The 21,717-nt window shown below is 37.5% G+C and overlaps 2 long non-coding RNA genes across 2 annotated transcripts in view; one reads left to right on the forward strand and one right to left on the reverse strand.

Annotated features, from left to right (window-relative positions):
- Positions 1 to 11,220, forward strand: part of LOC145721312 (uncharacterized) — a 130,506-nt gene extending 119,286 nt beyond the window's left edge. The window contains exon 3 of the long non-coding RNA XR_014144972.1: positions 10,137 to 11,220. This is a non-coding gene — a long non-coding RNA (uncharacterized LOC145721312). The remainder of the gene's footprint in view (positions 1 to 10,136) is intronic.
- LOC145721310 (uncharacterized) overlaps positions 1 to 21,717 on the reverse strand; it is a 35,969-nt gene that overhangs the window by 4,190 nt on the left and 10,062 nt on the right. Inside the window, exons 3-7 of the long non-coding RNA XR_014144970.1 lie at positions 18,188 to 20,937; positions 13,164 to 13,267; positions 5,070 to 5,133; positions 4,527 to 4,557; positions 610 to 2,940 (exon numbers count right to left, since the gene is read on the reverse strand). This is a non-coding gene — a long non-coding RNA (uncharacterized LOC145721310). The remainder of the gene's footprint in view (positions 1 to 609; positions 2,941 to 4,526; positions 4,558 to 5,069; positions 5,134 to 13,163; positions 13,268 to 18,187; positions 20,938 to 21,717) is intronic.

Genomic DNA, 21,717 nt, shown 5'->3' on the forward strand with positions numbered 1-21,717 from the left:
ACTGAGCCACCCAGGCGCCCCAATTATTGAGTTTCTTTTCATCAAAAGAACGTATTAAAATACAAGTGATTGGGCAGGGGCGCCTGGGTGGCTCAGTCGTTAAGCGTCTGCCTTCGGCTCAGGTCATGATCCCAGGGTCCTGGGATCGAGCCCCGCATCGGGCTCCCTGCTCCGTGGGAAGCCTGCTTCTCCCTCTCCCTCTCCCCCTGCTTGTGTTCCCTCTCTCGTTGTGTCTCTCTCTGTCAAATAAATAAATAAAAATATTTAAAAAAAATACAAGTGATTGGGCAAAGATAGTTATAGCATCAATAACTAACCTATCTGTATCTGAGTATTTCTAGAATATAAGTCAAAGGTAAAGTTAAGAAAGGATGAGGATTTGGACAAGAAATTTAAAATATCTGACCCCAAAAAAGAAATAGCATTTAGAACATTCAAGGAACACCAGTACATTAACAAATAACAGCAACAAACAGCTAGTTAAGCCAAAAAAAGAAATGAGCAAAGAATTTATATCCATATAAATTATATGTGTGTTATACACATATAATTTATAATTATTATCTATAGACAGGAGAAACCTGAAAACCAGCAAGTGTATAAACTTACGCTCAACTCCACTAGTGCTCAAAGAAATTCAAAAATAAATGATAGTGGAGCACCTAGGTGGCTCGGTCTGCCTTTGGCTCAGGTCATGATCTCAGGGTCAAGGAAACTAGTCAAGGAAATGGATTCTCCTGTGACTCTCCAGAGGGAACCGACACCTAGATTGTAGCCCCATAAGACCCATTTCAGGCTTCTGACTTGCAGAACTATAAGAAAATAAACTTGTGTAAAATAAATTTAAAGCCACTAAGTTTATGGTGATTTGTTACAGCTGCAATAGAAAACTAATACAGTTAGAAATATTTCAGACTCACTTTAAGATCTTTAGAGCTGTCAGAAAGGTAGTAGATCTGTTTCCAACAAGGTTTAGCAACTAGTGAATACCAGATATGGAACTAGCGTCTGGGTCTCTTGATGCCTCAGTGCTAGGCTAGTTCCACTACATCCTTCAGCTGACACGCCTAAGTGTCTGGAGTAATAGCAACATGGAAGTGGGAGTCAAATTAAATACAGACATTAAAAGTGTGTGACTTGTTTCCAAGAGAGCACAAGTTTAAACATCAGGCGCCGAGACAAAATAATCCCTGTGGTTTTGTTACAGAGAATAGCCCAAGATACAAAAAGAAATGTTACTGTGCTTAAAGTCCAAACTTGGCTATATGTGAAGTAGTGCAATTCAGGTTGGATTCAACAGCTCTAGCAATGCTATCAGCGCATATTTTTGGGTTCTTAATAAAAATCACTTTCACAAGGTGAGGACAGGTACAAATAATGCTATTATGGAGATTACTGTAATATTGTAAAAAGAAAAGAAAAAGACTGTTGGAGTTGAAATCAGAATTAGGTTCAACTTCCAACTCTGCCATTAGTTCTGTGACCTGGGTAAATCAATTCACCTCTCTGGGTCTCAGATTCCTTATCCATGCAAGGACCCACATAGTCCATTACAGCTCTTTCATGCTAGAATATTCAGTGCTCTTTCAGAAAACTGAACCAGGCTGGGGCCAGAGAGAGGAGCCCTAATGTTCACCTGGTGCTGTGCTCTGTGCTTCACCTCTGTCCTGCTGGTCCATACTCACAGGTCCACAGCATCATGTTATGATACACATTTCACAACAGAGGAGATAGAGACCCAGAGAGTTCAAGTAACATACTCAAATTCATGCACCAATGTTAGTTAGAACCAATTCTGTCTGACTTGAAATGTGGTGGTCTACCATACCATGCCATCTCCCATCTCCTCCCCAAAGGTAAATAATGAAACTAACACTCACACATTTTTCAGGATGTAGACATTTCCATACCCATTTGTTCATTCACTCCTATCTGTAACCCTGTGACAGAGCCAAGGCAAACGAGAAAACGAGCTCAGATAATTTTAAGAAACCTGTCCAAGGTCACAGAGCTAGGAAATGGCAGAGATGGTGGACCTTGGATTTGAGCCTCTCTTATACTTTGCTCCTTCACGATGCCCCAGCACCCTTCTCTGCCACCACTAAAGGGACCTTGAGTAAGTCATTTAACATCTCTGAACTTCAATTCCTACTACTGTAAGATCTCAATTATAATACCTGCCCCAAAAGCCATCCTGAGGATTACAGAAGTCTGAGAAAGTATTTTACAAGCTTGAAGAATATACAAACGACAGGAATGTTTCCACTTCCCCTGAGCAGTGTTCATTTCTGTCATCTGTTTTAGCTTCTTTCTTGAAAGTTTAGACAGAACAATCATGACACATCAGGAACTAAATACCTCTATGAAATATAATTCTGTAATGCCTAGGACAGGCTGCAGGCTCACCAAACATGTGTTTGCTAAGAGAAGAGCCATTAATCAGTAGCTGTCCAGAAAGACAATCCTAGCAAATGCTCAGATCATCAATAACAGCATCTAGGGTAATAGTCCATTAACTGGTATTGAAAACACAATTTCATGTCACTGCATTTCAGTGCCAAGGAAGAATCCATTCGCCAAGAATGAAGTCCAGCATAACACTGAACCTCCTGCGGGATGTCAAAACCAAAACCAAATTAACAGATCACACAAAGTGGTTTTTCCTGCCATCTTGGTAAATGAAGATACTATGTGGTTAGCAGACACATCATTGACCACAAAGAAGGAGCTGTGTTGTCATGGTAAACCAGTCCTATCCACAAGTTCCTACCATATGAATGTACCCATCATGTAGACTCACTTGAGATATAGCTGGATCTTTTCATGAGACTGACTTGGTTCTTGTTAACCATTACATTTTCTTTCAGAGTAATTGTATTAATTTTTTTGTAAGTAAAGAGGCACCTTCTTTTGCTTGGTCTTAAGCAATGAATGTGTAGTCTGTGAAAGGAGAAGAAGGTGGGCCAGAAAAAAGAAAGGAGATAAAGAGGGTTCTTCACAATGATAAATGTTTATTTCATGAAAAAGTTATACTATTTCCACAATTTTATTAATAATAGAGCCTCAAAATCTATCCTCAAACAAATGTCAAATTGTTGAAATCACAGACTACATATTTGACCAAAAAAAAATTAAGCTAGTAGTAAAAAATAAAAGGTAACTAGAAAAAAATTCATGTATTTTAAATAACCTGTAGGTCAAAAAGAAGTAACAGTGAGAATGAGAAATTATTTTGAACGCTTCTTTGTAATGACAAATGATGTATACATTCTTAATTTGAGTGACAGTCTGTGGGGTTATTTTTTGTTATCTAAAATGCAGGGCATATTTCTGTTCAGTTGGAAAAATACAGCATGGTACTTTCACATCAAATATAATTCCTTGCTTTGTGAAAACACATTCTGAGAATCAGGATTGAATCTTCATTTGCTTAATGTTAATAACATCCCATAATGATGTCTCAGGTTAGTTCTTGTTGGCTAGAAGCCAGCTGTTTATATGTTTTTTTTTTTTTTGAGAGAGGGAGAAAGCGCATGCACATGCCGGGGGAGGAGCAGAGGGAGAGGGAGCAGCAAAGAATCTCAAGCAGACTTCTTGCTGGGGTTGGGGTGCTTCGATCTCACAACCTGAGATCATGACCTGAGCCAAAGTCAAGAGTCAGTCACTTAACTGACTGAGCCACCCAGGCGCCCTAGGTTTATATTTTTAAGTAACAATGGAAGAAAATTAGATCCAATCACTGTATTCTAGTTTTATATCATGTGTGTCAATCCCTGAAGGGGAAGAAGGTCTCTTTAATGTGATTTTCTGTATGCCTAATGACATGAGTTTATGACTAAAGACAATATGCTAGTCAAAATAATTTCTCAACCTGATATAATAAGGATCAGCTTGCTATAATGGGAATAATTTTAATTTAAAAAATCTTATGATGAACTAGCCAAAAGAACACTTTTAAAAATCCTTTCTTTAATGGAAGATTTACCTGTTGATGAGTTTCTTTGACTAGCATTGTAGTTCACTTTGATTATGAATTAATAACTTACACATACTGAAAATAAACCACAGATCCACCATGACAAGTTGCTGGAGAATCACAGATGGCGCATTTTAAAAGGACATTACCAACATTTTTTAATTAGAAATTTTGAAATATGTGGAGTTATTTCAAATTAGTCCTGGTAATAGGAATCAGGAATAACTTCAATTCATATACATCCCCAGAGCTGCTGCTTCTATCAGTCCTTTTATTATTGTATAGATTCCAGAGGTGGAAGACATGTGCTTGAATCTTAGCTCTGCTGCACGCCACCTGTGTGCTTACGTTCTCTGAGCATGTCTCCCCCTCTGTCATATGGGCATAACGATGATACCTCAAGAGTTTATCTTCATCAAATCTGTAATGACTATGAAAGTGTTTTATAAATTATACATGTTATTAGTATTAAATGTTAATAAGTAACAAAACATATCTGTTTGTTCACATTCTATCAGTTATCAGCCTTAGAGACAAAGAACATACTCACATTTTAAGTTCTTCCCTGTTCTATTACAATACTGAAAAAGCAAAGAAAGGTATTGAAAACATTCGGCAAATGCAAGGCATGAGTTGACCTGGGTATAACTGAATCTGTGGAATACTGAGGAGCTCTAAAAATTGTCTCCAGATTATTTCTCAAGCTCACTCTACACGGAATATGCTAACACCATTTAGTAAAAAAGTATATGAATATTCTATCACATGGAGGTGAGAGTGGTGTGTGTTATGGGGACTAGAAAGATAAATAAGGTAAAATCTCTGTCTTTGAGGGCAAAGAGTAATGAATAGTCCTTAGTCATCCATCATCAGTTGGGATAATTTTTTACAAAATTATTCTGCCCCCCCCATCTCTTTCTGTCTCCCTCCCTCCCTGGGTCTGCATGTCTTGCCATGTAGTTGCATACACTTAAATATATGCGTGTGTATATGAATATATATGCACCATTGAGTATATGTTCATATATCATCTTAATAGCCTCTGGGATCATTTCTTACTCACAAAATTACTTATCCCAAAACAAGTTCTTACCTCAGTCTTTCCCACCTCAGTAAATGGCACCACCATTCACCTGGTTGTTCAAGCTATAGGGAGCCTTGAAAAATAAGAGTGAAAATAAACATTCTTTTATAAATGAACTTGAAATACCAGAACTATGCTATTGATAGATATTTCTGTTGATCCAGTTTGCAGATTAGGAAACTGAGAGTCATGGTTTTAATAGCTTGCCCAAGGCCATACAGGTAATGTGTGATAAAACCTGGAATTAAAACCTAGATCTGTCTTATTGTAGAAACCATTTTCTCTCTGTGTGTGTGTGTGTGTATGTTCATGAAAGTATGGATAATTATTACAAAAAATGTATAAGAAAAGCAAACTTAAACATTTAATCTGTAATGTAAAAAGTATAAAAAACCTTTTGTGCACATTGATAATAATCAGAGTCATAAAAGGACATATTTTAGGGAATGTGCTATAATTCCTTTTTGAAAACTCAGAGGTGCCTGGGTGGCTCAGTTAAGTGTCCAACTATTCATTTCAGCTCAGGTCATGATTTCAGGGTCGTGAGATCGAGCCCCACATTGGGCTCTGTGCTGGGCATGGAGCCTGCTTGGGATTCTCTCTCTCCCTCTCCCTCTGCCCCTCCACCCCTACTCACATGCTCTCTCTCTCTCTAAAAATACAGACATACATATATGCATACATATATACATGCATAAATGAAAATAAAAGAACTCATCAAGATATTTTAGTGGACCGTGTTGCTGTCTTGATATGGTAAATTGTTTCTAAAGAGGGCCAACTTCCTCTTGTCTCTGGATACCCAGGCCACTCCATCCTGGAGAGATGGAGTCTATTTCTCTTCTCTTTGAATCGGGGCTGTCCTTGTGACTTGTTGTGTTAAAAATTATATGGCAGAAGTGACTCTTTGACAGTTCAAGGCCTAGGCCTTAAAAAACATGGTAGTTCCTGTTTTTACTCTCTTGGAAGGTAGCAGCCATATAAAAAAGCTCAACCACCATATTAGAGAGCCATTTGGATGGATAGGTGGGTGCATGGAAGAATGGGTAGCTGAATAGATAGATAGACAGATGATAGATTGATAGACCAATAAGTAGATATATAGACACCATGTATATAGAGAGAAGCCCTGAGGAATTAGAGATTTTGAAGGAAAAGACAGAAGCCCAGCCAGTCTCCAGCTGATCCAGCACCACCAGGTGAGGCACCAGACTTGCAAGTGAAGCTTGTAAATGTGCCATCTTTAACTGAACCACCCCAACCAACACCATATGAACAAAGACAAGCCATCCCCACTGAGCCCTACCCCAAATGCAGAATCATGAGAAAATGAATAGTTGTTACTGCCTGTTGTTTTAGTTACCTATTGCTGTGTAACAAACCACCCCAAATTATAAGCAATATGTAACTGAAACACCTAGAAAATTGGTCCATATTGTATTTTACATTGAGCAACAGAACCAAAAGTTATGAATGTAAAATGGCTTGCTCAGTTTTTTAATCAAGCTGAAACTAAATAACAAGTTCTTATTACTTGCAGCTTAGTGGAGACTGTGAATCTTTTGTTAATATAATGCCTGACATGACTTATTTTTTATGTTCAAATTTGGAAATAGCAGGGCTCTGGGCCAATATCCCATTTACTTCTCAAGGGAAATATAACAGATTTTGAAAGGTTAAGACAAAAAAACTGAGTCTTTTGAGAGATGTGATTAAGAAACTGGGATATCCAAACAAATGGTAAATAGAAAATATTCCTCCCAAAGTCAGTTTATTTAGTTTAAAACAGCATAAATTAAATTCAGTGAAGCTGCAGAGTTTGAAAAGGAGAATAAAAGAACTTTAAAAAATGTCAGAAATCATTTTACAATAGCTGGAGACAAAGTCAAGTGAATTTTTTTTTCCTTAATTCCTGCCAACGCTGGGAAAGACATAGATGAATGAGCTCCAGAGCCAACCTCCATCCTCAAACTAGGCACTAGTGAGGTGCCTGAGTGGCTCAGGCCATTAAGCGTCTGCCTTCGTCTTGGGTCATGGTCCCAGGGTCCTGGGATCCAGCCCCACTTCGGGCTCCCTGCTCAGCAGGAAGCCTGCTTCTCCCTCTCCCACTCCCCCTGCTTGTGTTCCTTCTCTCGCTGTGTCTCTCTCTCTGTCAAATAAATAAATAAAATCTTTAAAAGGAAAAAAAAAAAACACAAAAACTAGGCACTAGTTTCAGTCCCTCCTCCACTGAAGTTCAACAAGAACTATTTAAAAGGAGCAATATTTTCTTAGGTTGGATTTCAGATCCCAGTCTGTCTTCATTGGTCATCTCATGAAATTGGAAATGGCCAGAACACAGACAAAACCAAAGGCTAGAAGGTTTCTGGATATTAGGAAATACTGTAAATGACTAAAAAGTGGACTCAGATAACTTCTGTGGACATTCTGTAGGTAAAGGCAATCTGTCTGGCTCATGTGTTACTACGTTTATCACCAGACTGGATGGTTGACTGAGGTGCTTGAGGGCCCAGTCCTCTCTCGGTAAGTCAGATGCATCCCCATCAATGCTGCAAGCCCAGCCCAGGAGGGCAGGATTCCTAACCAAGAACACATGAGTACCTGCCCTTCTCTGTTGAATGTCCCCAAAGAGATCTCTCTATTGGTAACAGGGTATTCAGGAAACCTTTCTAAGTTATATTAAGTGACAAGGAAGTTTACATGCCAGAAATCTCTAGCTTTTTGACCCTTCCAAATCTAGTTACACAGTAATCTAACAAACCTAAACTACATCATGAATGTAAGAAATAATCAGTATATGCTCCAAGCTCTGAGCTACAGTACACATATTAAGAGTAAGAACTCTCTAATAAATAAATAAATCAAAGTAACTAATTCACAGATTATTTAAACTTCCATCTATAAAACTAATTGTTCAGATAAGACTCTCAATCACTGCAGTCAGCGCAAGCAGTGGTTTTGCTGAGCCAACTACTCTGATACAAAACAGAGCAATAGTACATTATATTTTTCTTAAATTCTATTTATTTTATTTCTAGTAGTTAAAATATCCATATGATTCAAAATTCAAATGGGTATAGTGTTAAAAGTCAAATTCCTATCCTGTCTACCCAACCCCCTGCTCCCTGGCCTTGAATTTCTTGTATCATCTTCTGAAGACATTTTATGCCTTTATAGGCATATGTTTTCCCTTCTCACATGTTTTAAAACTATAAATGGCCACTTTATATTTGTATATTGTTTTGCAATGCACATGAAGATAAATTATGTTTTTAAGCCTCAAAACTCCCTGAGGTAAGCATTCATTCTATACAAGTAAAGATACTGAGAAAACATTAAAACACTTACCCAAGGCAGAGATGGCACAGAACCTAGCTCTTCTGATTCCAGTCAATGTTCCCTTCACTGCACTCCAACATCCTTATTAATTCATTCATCCCTCTGTTTATTTAGTGTGTGTGTGTGTATGTGTGTATATATATATATATATATATATATATACACATTTTTTTTTTAAGTAGGCTCCATACCCAACATGGGGCTTGAACTCATGACCCTGAGATCAAGAGTCACAAGCCCTACTGACTGAGCCAGCCAGGCGTCCCATTTAGCAAATATATATTAAGTTCCCATTATATGCAAAATATTATGTTAGATGTTTTGGAGTGTATATATTTTGGTGAGACTATTTCTTCTTCCTAAGAGCTTAAATTGTACAGTGAAAATAAAAGACTGTTACAGTGTAGTTTTACAGCTGTACAAATTAATATGAAAGTCCTAAAGAGGAAGCAACTATTTTGCTTTGAGATATCAAAAAAAGGTTTCATGGTAGAAATGGCATCTGTGTCAAGCCTTGAACTACAAGTAGAACAGAAATAATGCAGAAATATCTGTACAAATAAAATGCATGTATTTACCAAGTGTTCTAAGCATGGCAGAGGCATTTAGTTAAGTAAATAAAGAATTTCCTATGGGAACAAAATGTGAAGCCTCCCAAAATTCATTAATTTGTTCACAGAGTCCTCTACGTGAACACAATCTTCTTTTATTCAAAATCAGAATCGCATGTTTAGATATAAAGATGTGTTACTTTATGCAGAGTATAGCATATTTTGGACATTGAGTAAAAAAGTAAAGCACACTAGTCTTATCTTCCACTCTTGCAATGACAAAGGAATCAGATCAACCCTCCCACATAGAACAACTAAAAGAAGTGGAAAAAATATGCAAACATATGTCTCAGGACATCAAAGCACTAAAAAGTTAAAGAAAAATTAGGTTAAATTAGGTGCCAGAGGGTTAAACCAGGCAGTTGGGGCTGCTTTTCTCCTAAGGATATCTGCCAACTCCAGCAGTGACAAGTGAGAGGCTGAGAAGCTGAGCCAGGATGTAAACAAATTCACATGGTTAGCAGGACAAAATTAGGGTTCAGGACCTGCCAAGGATTGAAGATCCTGATAGCCCATTAGCTTTTTATTGGACCCTACAATACAAATAAGGTATTATCTGGAAGGGGTAGGCCTTTCAGGGACTGATGTTCAGCTTTGAATACACCAATTACCGATTAGATATCTGGGTTTGCAAACATAAATCCTCTCTGGAAGAATATGACATCATCTTAAACATCTAACAATTTCTGTAATTTTCTAACACAATTTTCAATGTCCAATACTCAATCAAAAGTAACAAGCCATGTGATGAGGCAAGGCAAAGAAACACCAAATAAGAAAAGTAAGTCCACAGGCGATACAAATAATGAATGACCAAATATGTACTTTTTAAAAGTTATGGTTAACATGGTTAAAGAAATTTTTTAAAAGATTGAGTTTTCCGGGCGCCTGGGTGGCTCAGTTGGTTAAGCGACTGCCTTCGGCTCAGGTCATGATCCTGGAGTCCCTGGATCGAGTCCCGCATCGGGCTCCCTGCTAGGCGGGGAGTCTGCTTCTCCCTCTGACCCTCCCCCCTCTCATGTGCTCTCTCTCATTCTCTCTCTCTCAAATAAATAAATAAAATCTTTAAAAAAAAAAAAAAGATTGAGTTTTCCAAGAACTAGAAACCTTTTTTTTTTTTTTTAAGGATCTCGAAAGAAGAAGGAAATTCTGCCAGATAATACAACGTGGGTGAACCCTGGGGTGCCTGGGTGTACTCGGTCGTTAAGTGTCTGCCTTCAGCTCAGGTCATGATCCCAGGGTCCTGGGATCGAGCCCCGTGTCAGGCTCCCTGCTCCACGGAGGGCCTGCTTCTCCCTCTCCCACTCCCCCTGTTTGTGTTCCCTCTCTCACTGTGTCTCTCTGTCAAATAAATAAATAAAATCTTTAAAAAAAAATACCACGTGGGTGAAACCTGAAGACATCATGCTAAATGAAATAAACCAGTCACAAAAAGACAAATATTGTGTGATTCCACTTATGTGAGGTAACTACAGTAGTCAAAACCAGAGACGGGAAGTGGAATGGTGGTTGCCCAGGGCCAGGGGGAGGCGAAATAAGGAGTCATTGTTTAATGGGTATGAGTTTCAGTTTGGGAACATGAAAAAGTTCTAGAAATGGGTGGTGGTGATGGTTAACACAACAGTGTGAATGTACTTCATGCCACTGAATTGTACGCATAAATAATTACTAGAATGGTAAATTGGATGTCATGTACATTTTGCCACAATAAAAAACTATTACCAGGGGAAAAAAGAATCACATGGAAATTGTAGAATTAAAAAAATAAAATCACTGGAATTCAGAACTCAGTGGATAAATTAGGGGCAGATTAGAATACCTTATATTACTGCTGATGAGGGATTTGTGGGAATGACAATAGATCATAAGAAAAAAAGCCAGAATAAATCACAGAGAGACAAAAGATGAAAAATACAGTAAATTAGTAAATTATATAAGAGATAGAGGGGATACAATGACATTTAACATATACTTGAGTTTCAGGGGGAAAAAAACATGAGAGAATGGGCAGACGTAATATTTGCAGAGATAATGAATGAAAAATTCCCACTTGATACCAGTAAACTATACACTTAAAAGTGAGTGAGATGAGGGGTACCTGGATGACTTGGTTGAGCGACTGTCTCTTGGCATCAGCTCGGGTCATGATTTCAGGGTCATATGATCGAGCCCAACCTCATCTGCTTGGGATTCTTTCTCCCTCCCTGCCCCCACACACATTCTCTCTCTCTCTCTCAAATAAATAAAATCTTTAAAATAAAAAAAATAGGGCTCCTGGATGACTCAGATGGTAAAGCGTCTGCCTTTGGCTGGGGTCATGATCTCCAGGTCCTGGGATCAAGCCCCACGTCAGGCTCCCTGCTCAGTGGGGAGCCTGCTTCTCCCTCTGCCTCTGATTCTCCCCCTGCTTGTGCACTCTCTCTCTCTCTCTCTCAAATGAATAAATAAAATATTTAAAGATAAAATAAAATAAAAAATCTTTTAAAAAGTGAGATGGTAAATTTTATGTTATGTATATTTTACCACAATTAAAAATGTAAAAATTTGAAATAGTATCTCTGAGTTTAAGTTATATAAAAAATTAAAATCACTACAAAATAACATTTAAATAGGGAGAGAATATAAATGGAGTTCAAATGTTCTGTTCTTCTGATACATTCAAAAATATAAGAATAAAGAGTTGAAATTAAAATGATGGAAAAATGATATACCATAGAAACTCTAACCAAAATAAAGCTAGTATAGCTATATTAATATCAGAAATTAGGCTTTAAGAGTAAAAAATATTTCTATAGATAGAGAACCATTTAATGGTAGAGAAATTATAATAATTCTAAATCTGTATGCATCTAATAACACAGCTTCAAACAATATAAAACAAAAACAAATCAAACTTCAAAGAGAAATACATAAAGTGGGAAATTTTAGCTTGCCTCTCTCATTACTAGAACAATCAGAGAAAAATATTACTAAGTCTAGAGAAGTTTTGAACAACACAATAATAATGACTTAATGGATATATGAAACCCTGCACCAAATAACTATAGTTATCCTTTTTTTTGAATACTTGCTGGGCCATAAAACACAGAGCATATTATCTCACCACAGTAGAATTAAGCTAGAAATCAATAGTGCAAAGATAAAGTGAAAATTTGGAAATTTAAAAATATACCTTATAAATAACCTGTAAGCCAATAAGGAAACTGAAATGAAAATTACAAAATATTTTGAACAGAATAATAATGAAAACAGTCAACACCAGAACTTTTAGGATATAACTAAAGCCAAACATTTTTGGCCTTAAAATGCGTATGTTAGAAGGAGAAAAAGGTAAAAAAAATCAGTGAGTTAAGCTCAATTACAAAACTTAGAAAAAGAATAGCAAATTAAATCCAAAGAAATTACAGGGGAAATAAATATAAGAGCAGCTAAGAAAACAGAAAAATAAACAAGTAGCAAAGAAGATAATGCCTAAAACTTGTTATTTGAAATGTATAAAAGTACTGATTAATCCCTGGCAAACCTGATTAAGAAAAAGAGAGAAAGTATAAAATAAATAATATTGGTCATTTACAAGGTAAAATCAGTATGGCTCAGAAAGACATTAGAAATATCAGAAGAGAATATTATGAAAAATAGTATTCAAATAAATTTGAAAATTTAGATGTAAATCACTTCATTTCTTCAGAAAGACATAACTTTCTAGAATTTACAAAAAATAGAAAGTCTAAATGGTTCCGTAACAATTAAAGGAATTGAATAATTAAAATACTTACCATAAAAAAATCTCCAGGCCCAAAGGATTGCAAAAAAAATTCTACCAAATACACTATAGGAAAATAAAAGTGTAAGTCTTTCTTATTGATGATCATTGATGCAAATATCCCAAACAAAATAAGAGCAAAATGAATACAGCAACATATAAAAGGAATGATTCACAACTAATTTGAGATTATTCAAAGAATGAAAAATTGGTTAGTATTTTTAAATCAATTGATATAATCCTCACATTAACAAAATAAAAAAGCCATATGATTATCTCAAAAATGCAGAAATTTCAATACTCATTCATAATTAATATAGCAAACTGTAAGAAGAGGATCTTCTTATTTTCCAAAAAGTACATATAAGACAACTTTAGAAAACACCATACCTAATGATTCAATGCCATTAGTGGATCTTGTAAGAATAGAAATAATACAGTGCCAGTAGGGGATCCTCCAATATAACCATTTCTATTCCACACACTTGGAGATTCTAGCCAGTAAAATAAATTAAGAAAAAGAAACAAAATAATTGGAAATCTATCATTATTTGCAAATGGCATAAAATTTACATAAAATAAAAAAACTATATATCACATACACCAAGTCAATATTACAAAGCTCAATTGTATTTCTACTTACAATATATCATAGGTATATATGTCTGTGAAAACTAAAATTTAAAAAGACGTTACTTATATTGACGTAAATAAACATCAAATATCTAGGAATAAATTTAATTTGTTTTGATGTTCAAGATATCTACATGGAAAATCATAAAACAGAAACCAAAGAAAATCATATATACTATATCAGGAATAGAAAGCCTCAAAATTGTAAAGATCAAAGTCTCAAAGTGATCTATGAAATAATTGCAATCTCAATAAAAATCACAGCAGATCTGTATATGTATGTTAATTTTCAAACAGATTCAAAGATTACATCAGAACACAAAGGGCCAGGGTGCCTGGCTGGTTCACTCAGATGAGCATGCAACTCTTGATCTCAGGATCATGAGTTTGAGTCTCACGTTGGATGTAGAGATTACTAAAAATAAATAAATAGGGGCATCTGGGTGGCTCAATCAGTTAAGCGTTTGCCTTTAGCTCAGGTCATGAACCCAGGGTCCTGAAGTCAAGCCCCGCGTCGGGCTCCCTGCTCAGCGGGGAGCCTACTTCTCCCTCTGCCTGTGCTCGCTCTCTCTCTCTCAGTCAAATAAATAAATAAAAAATAGACTTACTTATTTATAAATAAGTAAATAATAATTAATTAATTTAAAAAAAGAAAAAGAATACAAAGGGCCAAGAGTAGGCAAGACACTTTGGAAGAACAGCCAGGAGGACCTGCTTTATCAGATATCAAGATTTATTATTATAAAGCTACAGTAACTAAGACATCTTAGTAAGATGGTATTGAAACAAGAATAAACAAATAGACCAATGGACCAAATCAGAGAGCACAGAAAGCAGACACATATGCATGGACCCTTGTTTTGTTAAAAAGGTAGCACTGCTCATTTGGACAAAATAAGTGAAGGGGATTAAAAGGCAAAACCTTCACTTACAAAATGAATTAAGACTTGGGGATGCTATATACAACATAGGGAATATAGTTAATATTGTAACAACTTTGTATGGTGACAAATGGTAACAATACTTCTTGTGGCCATCATTTTGTAATGTATATAAATATCAATACACTATGTTGTATACCTGAAGCTAATACAATATTACATGTCAATTATTCTTCAGGGAAAAAAAATTTTAAAGATAGTATCTGGGAAAAGCTGGTGCAGGATTAATTAGATAGTGATGTGGAAAAAAAAATGAAACATTACCTCTACCAATTCTAGGTGGATTGTAGACTTGCATATGAAAGGAAAAACAAAAAGAAATCAAGAGAGAATATCAGGATTTCAGGATAGGGAAAAATATCTTAAAGATGCCCCAAAAAGCAAAAACCACAAAGGAAAAGATTAATGAATTGGACTAGATTTAAATTATGAATTTAAGTTCATAAAAAGACTCTATTAAGGTAATAAAAAAGTGGGAGGAGATATTTTCAACCCAGAAGATATGAATCCACATCTAAAATATATGAGGAATCCTACTAACTGGTAAGAAAAGACATAACAGGGGTGCCTGGGTGGCTCAGTCCTTAAGCGTCTGCCTTTGGCTCAGGTCATGATTCCAGGGTCCTGGGATCGAGCCCCACATTGGGCTCCCTGCTCTGTGGGAAGCCTGTTTCTCCCTCTCCCGCTCCCCCTGCTTGTGTTTCCTCTCTGGCTGTCTCTGTCTCTGTCAAATAAATAAAATCTTAAAAAAAAAAGAAAAGAAAAGACAAATCAGTGAAAAATGGTTCTCTTAAATAGACTCTTCACAAAAGGAAATATCCTTTGGCCAATGAACATATGAAAAGGTTCTCAATCTCACTGATCATCTAGGAAATGCAACACACCCATCAGAATATCTAAAATTAAAGACTGATAATATCAAGTACGGACAAGCTAACACAACAGGAATTTTGTCCCCTTCAAGTGTGGTGTAAATTAGTACAAACATTTTTGAAATACCATTTACTAAAACAGTCACGTATACCCTACGACCCTATGTAGCAGGGCCGGCTACGTAATTTGTAGATCTGATGAAAAACAAAAATACAAGCAGTTGTTCAAGTCGCAGGGACAAAAGTGCTGTTAAAGTTAATAAAACATAAAAATGTTTCCTTTCTTCCACATTCTCTTTGGCAACTTTGTCATGATGTTGTTTATTTTCTCTTTAATGACATTCTAAATGAAGAAAAATTAAATTTTAAATTATTTAGCATGAATTATATCATTGATTTCTATATTGTGCAATGGCAATTTGTTTTGTTTTGTTTTGTTTATTAGAGAGATGGAGGGAGGAGGGTGAGAGGGAGAGAGAGAATCCCAAGCAGGTTCCATGCTCAGTGTGAAGCCCAAGGCTGGGCTTGATCCATGACCCTGAGATCATGACCTGAGCTAAAATAAAGAGTCGGATGCTTCACCAACTCAGTCACTCAGGCGCCCCTGTGCAATGACAGTTTTAGGCACAAATATAAGGGCATTTAACTCGTATGTGTAATCACCAAAATTTCACAACTTGTATTTTACAGCCTGTTGAAGCGCATGTATTTTATTCTGCCAAAACAGTGGAAACTGCACAAAACTAACTGCTGTTTCTATTCACTTCTCCATATGCTCATTCTCTACCTTTGGCCTACTGACGACTAAGGAAAGACTAACAGGAAAAGCAACTAGAGTTTGCCCCATCTTTCCTTTTCCCACCCTGTCTGCATTTTCAGAGTGAAGTGGTTGGCTAGTAAGTGGAAGTTGTGTTTCTTAGAAGAAGCTGCCTCCTTGCTGTATCTGATGCAAGTTCTCACTGAAAGAAAGCACCGCCTCGCAAGTCTGGCCGTGCCCCACTTACTCAGTCTGTAGCTGCAACAGACTTACCTTAAACTTGTTCTGAGTCTTGTTGAACCCCATGAGCAGTCACTCCCCAGAATTCGGGTTTGTGGAATTTGGGTCATATGCAAATGGAGCCACAACCCACTGGGAACACGCATATCGTGCCTTTCTCCTCTGCTTATGCACATGTTCGTTATCTCAACAGACTTCAATTACAAAACCCAAGTTTCAAGATCAAATGATTAAGAATTTCAGGACAGTAACAGCAGAGCCTTAAACCAAGTGCAGGGTCCTTGTGAGCACGGGGCCCTCTGGGACTGGACAAGTTGCATGCCCATGAAGCCAGCCCTGTGCAGTGATTTATAGCCAATGGAAATGCATGCATATGTGCTCCAAAAGACATGCTCAAGAACATTCATATTAGCCTTGTTTCTACTAACCTAAACTGGAAATAATTCAAATGTCTACTAACATGAAATGAATAATTGTATAGTATATATATATATACTCATAAAATGAGATACTATATAAAATTAAAATAGAAGAACTAGGGGGGCCTGGGTGGCTCAGTTGGTTAAACATCTGCCTTTGGCTTAGGTCATGATCCTCGAGTCCCGAGTTGGCTCCCTGCTCAGGAGGGAGTCTGCTTCTCTCTCTCCCTCTGCCTCTTCTCCCTGGCTTGTGTTCTCTCTTTCACTCACTCATTCTCTCTCTTTTCTTTCTTTATGACCATTAAATAAAATCTTTTTTAAAATAAATAAATAATAAATAAAATGGAAGAACTGTAGCTTATCCCAATATAGATGACTCCCACAAATACAATGTTGAGCAAAAGAAGCCAAACACTAAAAAAGACATGCTGTGAGGGGTGCCTGGGTGGCTCAGTCGGTTAAACGTCTGCCTTCAGCCCAGGTCATGATCCCAGGGTCCTGTGATCAAGTTCTGCATCGGGCTCCCTGCTCAGCAGGGAGCCTGCTTCTCCCTCTGCCCCTCCTCCTGCTTGTGCTCTCTCTCTCTGACAAACAAATAAAATCTTTAAAAAAAAAATAGTACATGCTTTGTGATTCCTTTCATATAAAGTTGTAAAACCACCAAAATGATGCTAGAAGTCAGGATAATGTATACTCCTGGGAAAGAAGGAAGGAGGTTGGGGCGCCTGGGTGGCTCAGTTGGTTAAGCAACTGCCTTCGGCTCAGGTCATGATCCTGGAGTCCTGGGATCGAGTCCCGCATCGGGCTCCCTGCTCAGCAGGGAGTCTGCTTCTCCCTCTGACCCTCCCCCCTCTCATGCTCGCTCTACCTCATTCTCTCTCTCAAATAAATAAATAAAAATCTTAAAAAAAAAAAAAAAAGAAGGAAGGAGGCATTGATTGGCAGATGAATGAGGATGACACCCTGTCTTTTGGCCTGGATGGTAATTACACAGCTGAGTTGACTTTGTGATAGTTTATTGAGCTGAACATTTATAATTTGTTCATTTTTCTGAGTTAAGTCATACTTAATTCTAGTTTTTTTAATTAAAAACTGGAAATATGGAAAAATATGGGGAAAATATGGAAAAAAGTATTCCTGTATTTTTATTTATTATATAGTTCTTCAGTGGAAATTATGAGCTGAGAAAATTTTTTTTGACAAAATATTGATGATATGTAGCATCTGCTACAATAATCATAGAAACAATAAATGAGCACATTACAGACTTTTAAGTTTGATGCTTAGGAAATTCCTCTTTCATTACTGTTACAAATCACCATCAGAGAGCTTTACTTTTCTAATGACATTATTTATTCCTGATAGCTGTAGGTTGTTCCATATGCCCCCAAATATCATGATACTGGAATGATTCATGAAAATTATTGAGATTTTTGTTAATGTTATTATTTCCTATAAGATTATGATTTTGTCAACATACAAATATAGTGATTTCTTAAATTTCTGCTTATAATTATCATGCATTGGGGAAAAAAAAGAAAGGAGAACAAACCTTAAATTCTTTTATGGACTCCTTGTACAAGAGAACAAAAGTAACAATCCAATCAGTCAGTGATGACAACAATCTCTTGATTCCTATACGTATTGAACACATAAAGCATGTGAATTCATAATAATTAAGTTCCCAATTCTAATGAGTTTGTTGTAGAAGCAAGTAATCCGTGAGAAATAATCTTTTATTTCTGATGTAACTGGAAGAGTGATCTGTGAGAAGCGGGGGAGAAATTCTCTAAGAAGATTGAACTCTGGCCACAAGAGGGCACTGTGAGGAGCAGAATAGCTGATTCCAAGGCATTGCGCTCTATGGCCTTCCACCGCCATAAGAGAAAACATTAACATCACCTTCATCGCTAGCTGCAACCATTCCAAAGCCTGTACAGTTTTTAGCCCTGAGGGTAAATTAAGAAAAATAGGTTATCAGTGACTACTTTTCCTGTCTGTCGACCCTACTTAATAAATAGCCCTCTTCCTTTTTTAGAACCTGATGTTGAATGCTCAATTTAAACAGACCACGTGGATATATTAGGGAAGACTGGAAAAAGTTCCTTTCTCCCAGCCTCAAGTCTAGTGAACTCCAGTTCCTACCAGAACAATGGATGACAACAGAACTGCTCTAGAACTATTCCAACCTTTTATGACCATTAAATATTACCTACTTATTGAATTAACACTACCTTGTTCGGCATCTATGTAGAAAAATAAAAAATGCGAATGAAAATTACAGTTGGCAAGGTTCTACACCTCTCTAAGGAACGAACAAATATGCCATGTCTACACCATGTCTAATATTTAATTGTAGCTTTTAAATGATTTTTATGTATCTTCTTCAAATTCATGGATTTTCTCTATATAAGTCTTATTCAGGTTGTAATACATGATTGTTCAAAGTTAACTAGAAGTCAACTAAGAGGAAGTATTTATAATGACAAGGCAGGTGATGAAAACCCTTTGACCACATATTATTTAACCACAAATCTGAAAGAAGCCACAAGATAAAGCCAGATGTAGGAGTTGTTCATTTTCACTGCTGATGCAAGAATATGCTCAATTCATTGATGTCAGTGCTTTATAAATTAGCCAGGCATGCAAGATTTCTTTTTCCTTTACTCTTTGCCTAAGCTAGATTGTGAAATTTAATGACCAATTCCTTTAATGCCTTCATATAACTAATACTACTTAAGCCTTTTTTAGAGGGTGGGGTTAAGATATTTTATATCTTAAATTCAGACAACTGGGAAACAAAGAGGTTTAAACTATCTAAAATGATCTTTCTCAGTCAGCATGTTGCCTGCCGTGGTTTTGAAGGTTTGCCCACAAGTTCATCAAATCTCCTCCCTTCAAGAGGTAAAGTTTAATTCCCTTCCCCTTAAGTGTAGGTTAGTTTTAATGACTAATTGCTGATGATTTGGATAGAGCAGATGCGATGGTATTCAGTTCTGAGATGAGAGTGTAAAAAGTCTACAGCTTCCTCATTGGGAATGTGCTTCTTCTGTCCTGGATCACTGACTCAGAGAGAAACCATGTCCTAACAGCCCTGTGGAAAGAGGCCCATGGGAGGGGGAAGAGCCAAGGGAATGAGCTTGGAAATGGAACCCCAACCCCAGCTAAGCCTCCATAGCCTGCTGCCCAGCTGACAGTCCACCTGCAACCACGTGAGACAGCTTGAAACAGAACTACCGGCTCAGCTGCTCCAAGCTTCCTGACCCTCAGAAACTGTGAGATAATCAGTATCTGTTGTTTAAAGCTGTTGTGTTTGGGAGTAATTTATTCCAAAGGAGACAACTTTTACAGATCTTGGTATCTGGAAGTGGGGTGCTACCACAGTGAATATCAGAAATGTGGGAGTGGCTTAGGAACTGGGCAGTGGGCACTGAGGAGAACATTGATGAAAGCCCCAAGTGCCTTGAAGTAGCTATTAATGGATGCCGCAGTCTTTAATAAGGCAGTGGGTGAGGGCAGGCAGGAAGGTGAAGTAATTGTTACTTAAATGTCTGTTTCAATAGATATTGAGTTCCAAAATGAGATGTCAGACCATATAGACATTTGCAAATAAAATTATGAAAACCCAGTACTTTTAAAACCCCTCACGTAGGGGTGCCTGGGTAGCTCAGGTCATGATCGCAGGGTCCTAGGATCAAGCTTTGTGTCCAGCTCCCTACTCAGCAGGGAGTCTGCCTAAGAATTCTCCCTCTCCCTCTGCCCTTCCCCCTGCTTGCTCTCTCTCTCTCTCTCAAATAAATAAATATTTTTTAAAAAAAATAAAATAAATAAAACCCCTCACCTAATTGGATGATATAAAACATTGAGAGTAGGCTGGGAGGGTAGAGTCATAAAGAAATTTCACCTACTGAAAAGAGTGTTGTCCTTCTTCAAATGAGGTGAGGAAATCTTTATGGAGCCCCTGGGAGACCTAACCCATGTTCCCTGGGCTGGGGTGTAACCCAAGTCTGAGCACTATGGTGGGATGCTGTGGCGACTGGTCTGAGGATCAGGACAGAAATATCTAAGGGATTTGCAGCTGTGGACTGATCAACAGAGAATGAGAGCTCGTCTTGGAAGCCTTTTTAAGGGGATCTTACCTGTTCAATCACAGCTTTGGCCAGAGAGCAAGAGGTCCCCACAGAGTCTGGGCTCGGGCTGGACTGCTGGAAATCTGGAAGCCAAGAAGGAGTGCCTGTCACCAGCAGGGTGAGGAGCATTGCACCCTGTGGGAGTTGAGGTCAGATGGGCCCTTCAGGTGAGCTGTCAAAGAGTTCAGGCTGGTCTCAGAAAAAGTCAGCTTTAAACATCAGCCACCCAGAAAGGAAAAAGATAGAATGGAAGTACCTATCAAGTAGGAACTTTCTGGTGCCTTTCCCCTTGTCCCTCCCTGAGCTCTGCTTTATAGTGTAATGTTCAGGGGAGACAGACCTGCGGCTGCTTCCTGCTTCGGTGGAAGAAGCCACCTAGTGCCTCCCTGCCGAGGTTGCTAGGAAGCAGCTCGGGATAGGAGGGGGAAGGAGAGGGGAAGGAAGTCTTACCTTTAAATGAAAACTAGAATTTGGACTAGACACGCTAATTTCTGAATCAAGCTCTGTTTTGAAAGTTAAAGCAACCATGGGACTTTCTGTCATTAAGCCCCCTTGAGCTTTTAACCGGCAGCAGGAAAAAGATTTCTCTTCCTGAATACACTTTAAAGTGACAGTAGGAGGCAAAAATAAAATTGCTTTTCTTATTACATTCCTCAAAGCATGCTTATTCAATATACCAGTTGTACTTACTTTAATGGAAATATTATTCAGGCTAAATCATGAAAAAAAATTTAATGGAAAATTGCATTGCTATCATGAAAAAGTATGATTATAAATAATGGCCATAATGCCTTACATTTTAAAAGCTTTAAAAAAAAAACTTAAAAATCACCTTAACGTCTATTTTTCATTATCTCTACAACCCTTCACAGTGGTAGCAGGATAAGATGTCAATTAAACGCCAAATCCAGAGTCCTACCTATCTACCCAGAGCTATCTAAACTCTCAGAGT

Source organism: Leptonychotes weddellii, chromosome 4 (assembly GCF_054177405.1).
Source record: "Leptonychotes weddellii isolate Sample4059 chromosome 4, ASM5417740v2, whole genome shotgun sequence".
NCBI lineage: Eukaryota > Metazoa > Chordata > Mammalia > Carnivora > Phocidae > Leptonychotes > Leptonychotes weddellii.